This window comes from Myotis lucifugus, unplaced genomic scaffold, assembly GCF_000147115.1.
Source record: "Myotis lucifugus unplaced genomic scaffold, Myoluc2.0 scaffold_45, whole genome shotgun sequence".
In the NCBI taxonomy this organism is placed as follows: Eukaryota; Metazoa; Chordata; class Mammalia; order Chiroptera; family Vespertilionidae; genus Myotis; species Myotis lucifugus.
In genome coordinates, this window is record NW_005871093.1 from 6,171,439 (window position 1) to 6,179,411 (window position 7,973).

A 7,973-nucleotide genomic window follows, 5' to 3' on the forward strand; every position below is an offset into this window, starting at 1 on the left:
AGCCTAACTGCCCCAGGAGAGCCTTAATGGACCCAGGGAGTCACAGCTTCAGCTGAAACAGCGGATGAATAATGGAGAAGGCAAGGTCATTAACAACCAGAGCAGGGAGGTAGAGGGGAAAAAAAAGAGTGATTGGTTTCTGAGGATCCAACCCCATTCTGACCGAATTCTTGACTCCTGACTCCCCAATCACAGCTTCCTTCTCTGTTCTAGGGTCCTGGTGTCTACTGAGCCCCAAGTCTCTCTATATATCTGGGTTCCTCTCCTCTGCTTCACCTGGGTTCTGTATCCCCCAGCTTTCATCCACCTCAGAGCATACTGACATTTGGGCGTGGGGGTCAGAGAGGAGTCATTGAAGGGTCAGAGCAAGTTTATTTAGAAAAAGCTTCCCAGCGAATCTAAGATGACACTCCCTCTCCCCTGTGTCCACTGACAGCCAATGATGTGCATTTCTGTTTTTATTTTTTTAAATTTCTTCCATCCATCATCCAATACATTGGTATTAAGAATTTACTGTGCATCAGACATTTGCCCAGGTGCCATTTCAAAGATGTGTTCAATAATTCATAGGGGTAGCAAAAGGGAAGCAGAGAATTTTAGAATAAAATCAAAGCACATAAGCTTTGGAACAGCAGCCTCTGGATTTGAGCCCTGGGTGACTCAGGAGTTCATCTTTCCCCACCCCTCCTGTCCTACCTGCTCCGGGCCCTGGGCATTTCTCTTGTGGACTATATAGCATCTCCTTTTCTCATCTCTCTCCCAGGCCTCCCTCCCTCAGTGTCTGCAGGTAACCCTGGATCTCAGGCAGATCATCAGTAAAGACTCATAGAATGGACTTCACTGTAAATTGGACAGTTAGGAGAGAGATAATCGGAGGCCCTAAAAAAAAAAAGTAGGAGACTGTTGCCATCTACTGGTAAATTTGTGAAACTACAGACAAAAGTCCACCTTGCTGGTAGACTGGGTTTGATTATGCAGGCTTGCCCTCTTCCTGTACTTAAACCACTCTGACTCAGAGCAGAGCCAGAGCAAAGGGTGTCTGGCAATATTTGCCTCTGGCAGCACAGGCCACAAGTTTTATGAGCCCTTTATTTGTGCAAAGATATTTAGACTTAGCCCCTGACCTTAAGGAGCTTGAAGGCTGGTAGAGAGCTATGAGCATCAATAAATATATTACAATTGTAAACAAGTACCATGGAGGGGAGGACAAAATATGTCAGAGATTCCAGGGGCTGCTGCTGCTGTTTGGGAGCATGGAGGAAATTACTGAGACGCCATGGAAAACATGACCTTGACATTCTCATCAAAGGGAAGAAGCATTTTGGCAGTATGGTCTAGTTGGGCAAGTAGAATTTTGGCAGGGAGAGACTGGGAGTAGAGAGGGGATGTTCCAGCAGAGGAAACAGCATTCAGGAGAGGGAAGGAAATTCATGCTTGAAGGCCTGCAGTGAACTAGGGGTTGTCTCATATTATTTAGAAAAGCAAAGAATGGCCCAGTGTGTTTGGTTGGGTGAGTGGTGGGTGATAAGCTGGAAAAGTAGGCTGGACCTGGTTCAGTGAAATACATGTTGTCGCCCTAACCAGTTTGGCTCAGTGGATAGAGCGTCAGCCTGCGGACTCAAGGGTCCCAGGTTTGATTCTGGTCAAGGGCATGTACCTTGGTTGGGGGCACATCCCCAGTAGGGAGTGTGCAGGAGGCAGCTGATCGATGTTTCTCTCTAATCGATATTTCTAACTCTCTATCCCTCTCCCTTACTCTCTGTAAAAAAAATCAATAAAATATTTTAAAAAAAAGAAATACATGTTGTCAGTGCTCCACTTATACTCCCTTAGGACTTATTATACATTTCAGCCTGCCAGCATCTGCAGCTCTTTGAGGGATCTCTCTTTGGTGACCCACCATGCCCATATACATAGCAGGCAGAAAGCACACCCCTCACTTACTCCAGCAGTCATCTGCTCGTGACCAACTGGAATCCTATATAATAAAAGGCTAATATGCAAATTGTCCCCACGGGCGGGAGTTCAACGTGTGCTGACCACCAGGGGGCGGCGCAGAACATAGCTGCCAGTGGCAGCAGGCAGTGGGGGGAAGGGAGGCCCCAGCTGACAGCTGGCAGCCGCTAGGGACCCTACCCATGCATGAATTTTGTGCACTGGGCCTCTAGTTGGTATATAAATACCTTTGCTCTCTTCCCCCTTGAGTTATGTTAATGCTTAGACATATGTTTGACCATTATTTCCCAGAGGTTCCACCCTTATAGACTGCCTTCCCTTTCTTGTCTCACTTCCCCTTTTCCTAATGGTTTCTCCTGAGATAATTTTCAACATATATTATAGACTCAAATTTTATCACAATGCCTGTTTCAGGAGAAATTCAATCTAAAACATCAGAGAAGACCTGGGATGCTAGGTTAATGTCAAGTCATAATAGCCACTATTTGCAGGTAGTTCTTCTAAACTACCACCCTCTCCACATTTTCTCTTGTGGCCAGTTTTACTTAGCTGAGTTATATTGCTACTAGAGGCCCAGTGTACGAATTCGTGCATGGGTGGGGTCTCTTGGGTGGCCTGTGGAGATCAGGCCCCAGCTCATGCCCCCAGCCTCACAGCCCTGCAGCCCCGCCTGGCACCCTGCCTTGGCCTGGTGCCACCCCCTCACCTGCTCCACCATTCTGCCTATGAGGCGATTGATCAGGGCCAGGCCCCCCGCCAGGCTCCCTCAGTGCCTGGGAGCCAGACGGTGGCCCCAGCCACCACTACTGGTTGCTGTCTCCAGGGCAATCGGTTGGGGCTGGAGCTGGGGCCACCGCTGGTCGCTATCTGTGGGGTGATCAGTGGAGCAATCAGGCCTCTGCTCGCACCTGCCTTGGCCTGGCATCGCCCACTCACCTGCTCCACCATCCCACCACAGTCCCGCTCTCGTCAGGGCCCATTCAGGCCAGCAGTGCCTCCGCTACTAATGCCACATCACTGACGCCCGCCATGTTCCCCACTGTCCCCTGGTAGTCAGCGCACATCATAGCGAGCAATCAAAGGACTGCCTGAGGGGACAATTTGCATATTAGGCTTTTATTATATAGGACTAGAGGCCCGGTGCACAGAAATTGGTGCACTCGGGGGGAGGTGGGGTCCCTCAGCCTGGCCTGTGCCCTCTCGCAGTCTGGGACCCCTCAGGGGATGACCACCTGCTGGCTTAGGCCTGCTCTCCGGGGGATTGGGCCTAAGATGGCAATCAGACATCCCTCTGGCAGCCCGGCAGCCCTTGGGGGATGTCCATTTGCCAGCGGGGAGCAGGCCTAAACTGCAGTCGGACATCCTAAGCGCTGCTGAGGAGGCAGGAGAGGCTCCCACCACCACCGCTGTACTGGCAGCCATCAGCCTGGCTTGTGGCTGAGCAGAGCTCCTCCCATGTGAGAGCGCCCTGACCACCAGAGGCAGCTCCTGCATTGAGCATCTGCCCCCTGGTGGTCAGTGTGTGTCATAGTGACCAGTCATTCCCAGTCCTTCTGTTGTTAGGGTCAGTTTGCATATTACCCTTTTACTATATAGGATAGAGGCCTGGTACACGGGTGGGGGCCGGCCGGTTTGCCCTGACGGGTGTCCCGGATAAGGGTGAGGGTCCCGCTGGGGTGCCTGGCCAGCCTGGATGAGGGGATGATGGCTGTTTGCAGCTGGTCACACCCCCTTCAAGGTGGGGGTCCCCACTGGGTTGCCTGGCCAGTCTGGGTGAGGGGCTGAGGGCCGTTTTCAGGCTGGCGGGTGACTGAAGCTCCCAACCTCTCCTTTTTTATTTTTTTAATTTTTTATTCTGGGATTTATTTACCTTCTATGGCTGTCACTGGAACTGAGAGCCGGCTTTAGCTCTGAGGCTCGGCTCCAGCTCTGAGACCTCAGCTGCTGAAAGCAGGTATCTGGCACTTGTTTAGCTTCTATAGTTGCAACATTGTTTCTTAGAGTGCAGCTCAGAGGCTGGCAGTGGCATCACTGGAGCAAGCAAGCCTCCTGTTCGCTTCAGCTGCCTGGCTGCCGGCCGCCATCTTGGTTGGCAGTTAATTTGCCTATCGCCCTGATTAGCCAATGGGAAGCATGTTGGAGGAATGGTTAATTACCATGTTTGTCTATTATTAGATAGGATAATATTTTTTAATTGAAGTAATTTGACAGCAGTATATCTTTGGCATTATATTATATTGCTTTTGCATTATCTTTAGGGATGTAAAATTTATTCCCTCTATTAAAATCAAAGGATTGTATTTTCCCAGTATTTTGACTCAACAAATCATGTTCTGGAAGAAATGCCAATGAGTTATAGTATAAAAACAATTTCTAAGTATATCTTTTTTAAAAAAAATATATTTTATTGATTTTTTACAGAGAGGAAGGGAGAGAGATAGAGAGTTAGAAACATCGATGAGAGAGAAACATCGATCAGCTGCCTCCTGCACACCCCCTACTGGGGATGTGCCCACAACTCAGGTACATGCCCTTGACCGGAATCGAACCTGGGACCTTTCAGTCTGCAGGCCGACGCTCTATCCACTGAGCCAAACCGGTTTCGGCTAAGTATATCTTTTGATAGTTGTAACTCTTAACATAGAGATCATTGTCACCACATATTCAGTATAAGAAAGGCAGCATATTGACATACAAAAATAATTTTTTTATACCTCCATATGTCCAAGTTTAATGACCCAACAACTGACAGCTTATAGTGAAATGGACTATAATTGGGTCTTAAAAATGTAATTTTCTGCCATTATTTATTCTACATAAATTATTACATTGAAATTACTCCTCTGACTACATTGGAGTAAAACTAGAAATCAATAACAGAGAGATAACAGTCAAATCTCCAAATACTTGGAAACTAAAATAATCCATGGGTCATAGAAGTCTCAAGGGAGATTTTTAAAATACACTGAATTGAATGAAAATGTAACTATATCATATTAAAATGTGTGAGACACAGCTAACACAGTGCTAAGAGGATCCTTCTAGTGCTATATACTACATTAGAAAAAAGGAAAAGTCTCAGATCAATCATCTAAGCTTCTACCTCAAGATATTCAGAAAATGAATGCAGAATAAGCCCAAAGCAAACAAAAGGGAAATAATTATAGGAATCAGAAATCAGTGAAACTTGGGAAAACACAAAAACAATAGAGAAAAATCAATGAAACTAAAAGCTGATTCTTTGAAAAGATCAATACAATTGACAGACCTTTAGCAAGAATGACAAAGAGAAAAAGAAGATACAAATTATAAAAATCAGGAATGAAATGGAGGAAACATTATAGACCCCACGGACTTCTAAAGGATAATAAAGGAACACCTGGAACACATCTACACCATGAGTTCAACTCATAAAAAAAAAAAAGCCAATTCTCTAAAAAACACAAATTATCACAACTCACCCACTATGAAAAATATAATTTGAATAGCTTTATAACTAGTAAGAAAATTTAATTTGTAATTTAAAACTCCCCAAAAGGAAATCTCCAAGCCCAGATGTTTTCACTAGAAAATTTACGCAGTGTTTAAAGAGGAACTAGAGAAATATCTAGAGGGCTTGTGGAAACAGATCACTGGGCTCTACTCCCAGAGTTTCTAATTGAGTAGGTGTGGATGGATCCTGAGAGCTTCCATTTCTATCACGTTCCAGCTCTCATCCATGCTGTTCTAGGGACTGCGTTTTGAGAACCACTGCTGTAACACAAATCTTGACTCATTCTGCGTATCCTAAGTTGATTTGTTTGAATAGCATCCACATGAGGTCAAACTTGCATGTGAATGTTTCTACAGAGGAACTTTTAATTTAAAAAGCCACAGAAATTAAATAGTTTTCAGGCTATTTATTCTAAACATTGTCTCCCCACCCGCCCAAAATAATATTATCATACTTGGCAATTATTAAAAATTGTATAACTGGGCTGTTTCTTTGTTAAAAAGTGACATAAAGTAAATTCCATTATTAGGTGTTTTATTGCCTGGAATTTTCCATTAACTGTGCTGTATGTGCCTTAATAATCCTCACAATAACCTGGAGTAAATTCTGAATCATGAGGAAAAAGTTATATCATGTTCAGTTCAATTTTAATGCTAGCATGTTTTATAGAATGCTAATGCTTTACAAATTCTTAAAACATGGGAGCTGCCCTGGCTGGGTGGCTCAGTTGGTTTAAGTATCATCCTGTATACCAAAAAGGTGGTGGGTTCAATTCCCCATCAGGGCATATGCCCAGGTTGCAGGTTTGATTCCAGGTAAGGGTGCATATGGGAGACAACAGGATCAATGTTTCCCTCTCACATCAATGTTTCTCCCTCTCTTCCTCTCCTCTTTCCTCTCTCCCTAAAAATCAATAAAAATATATCCTTTGGTGAGAATTTTTTTAAATGCTTAAAAAAAAAGAATTGTTGTCCTAGCGGGTTTGGCTCAGTGGATAGAGTGTTGGCCTGTGGACCCAAGGGTCCCGGTTTGAGTCCAGTCAAGGGCATATACCTCAGTTGCAGGCTCCTCCCTGGCCTGGGCCCTGGTTGGGGCTCGTGCAGGAGGCAACCAATCTATGTGTTTCTTTCACATCAATATTCCTCTCTGTCTTTTCCTCTCTCTTCCACTCTCTCTAAAAATCAATGGAAAAATATCCTCGGGTAAGGATTAAAAAAAAAAGAATTGTTAACATATTAGAATATTTGATGATCCAAGACACTTCATACCACAACCAATAATTAATAGGAATTTAAATAAGAACCTATCACTGGAAAATTATTTATTATAGAGGTTTTCATAAACAGTCCAAGAACCCACCCTGGTGATTCCCTGAGACCCTGCCTCACCCAACTTTCAGGCCCATCCAAGCTGTTTCCAGTGTTTTACTGTAGGAATAGCCTGTCTTGGCTCATGCTTCAGATTTTCCTAAAATCTCTCAAACAAGCAGCAACTGGCCTCAGAGAGACCTGTGCCTATTGCTAAGTGGCCCCAGGCCTGCCACTAGCAGCAGCCGGCCTTGGTTCACAGCTTGGTCTTGCCTGGGCACCTTCAAGGCCAGCACAAGAAGCAGCCATCTGCATATCACTTTGTAGTTCATGCCTGGTAGCTCCACGCAGAACACAGGCAGTGACTGACCTTGGCCTGCACCTCCCCGAAGAGCCCAGAGCCAGTACCCAATGGACAGCTTCAGACCATGTCAAAACACCACCATCCAACTACCTCCATAAACGACACACTCAAGGATGGACTCAGCAGGTACTGAGTCCTGAGCCCTGCTGAAGTAAGTCCTGCTCTGCAAGGTACGTCCCTGCACAGCTGATCCTCCAAGGTGGTTGGAGATTGGTGGTCAGTGGTCACAGCCAGTCCTTTCAGCTGATCAGATTGAGTAAATCCCTTCCATTGACATGCCAACAGCAATCAAGACTCAACTACAATAGGAGGGTGTGCAGCCCACACAGGGAGACCACCTTGAGTGCCAGCTGGGGTGTTTGGGGAGACTGTTCCATTGAACCCTACAGGACACCTACTACATTAGGCCATGCTACCAAACCTGGGAGACATAGAAGCTCTATCTAATACACAGAAAGAAACACAGGGAGGCAGCCAAAATGAGGAGACTAAGAAACATGGCCCAAATGAAACAACAGAACAAAACTCCATAAAAAGAACTAAACAAAATGGAGATAAGCAATCTACTAGATGCAGAGTTCAAAACATTGGTTATAAGGATGCTCAAGGAACTTAGGGAGGACCTCAGCAGCATAAAAAGAACCAGTTAGAAATGAAGGCTACATTAACTGAAATAATTTACAGGGGATCAACAGTAGAATAGATGAAGCTGATAATCAAACCAGCAATTTAGAATATAAGGAAGCAAAAAACATATAATCAGAACGGGGGGAAAAAAAGAGTCCAAAAAAATGAGGGTAGTGTGAGGAGCCTCTGGGACAACTTTAAGCATATCAACATTCACCTCATGGGG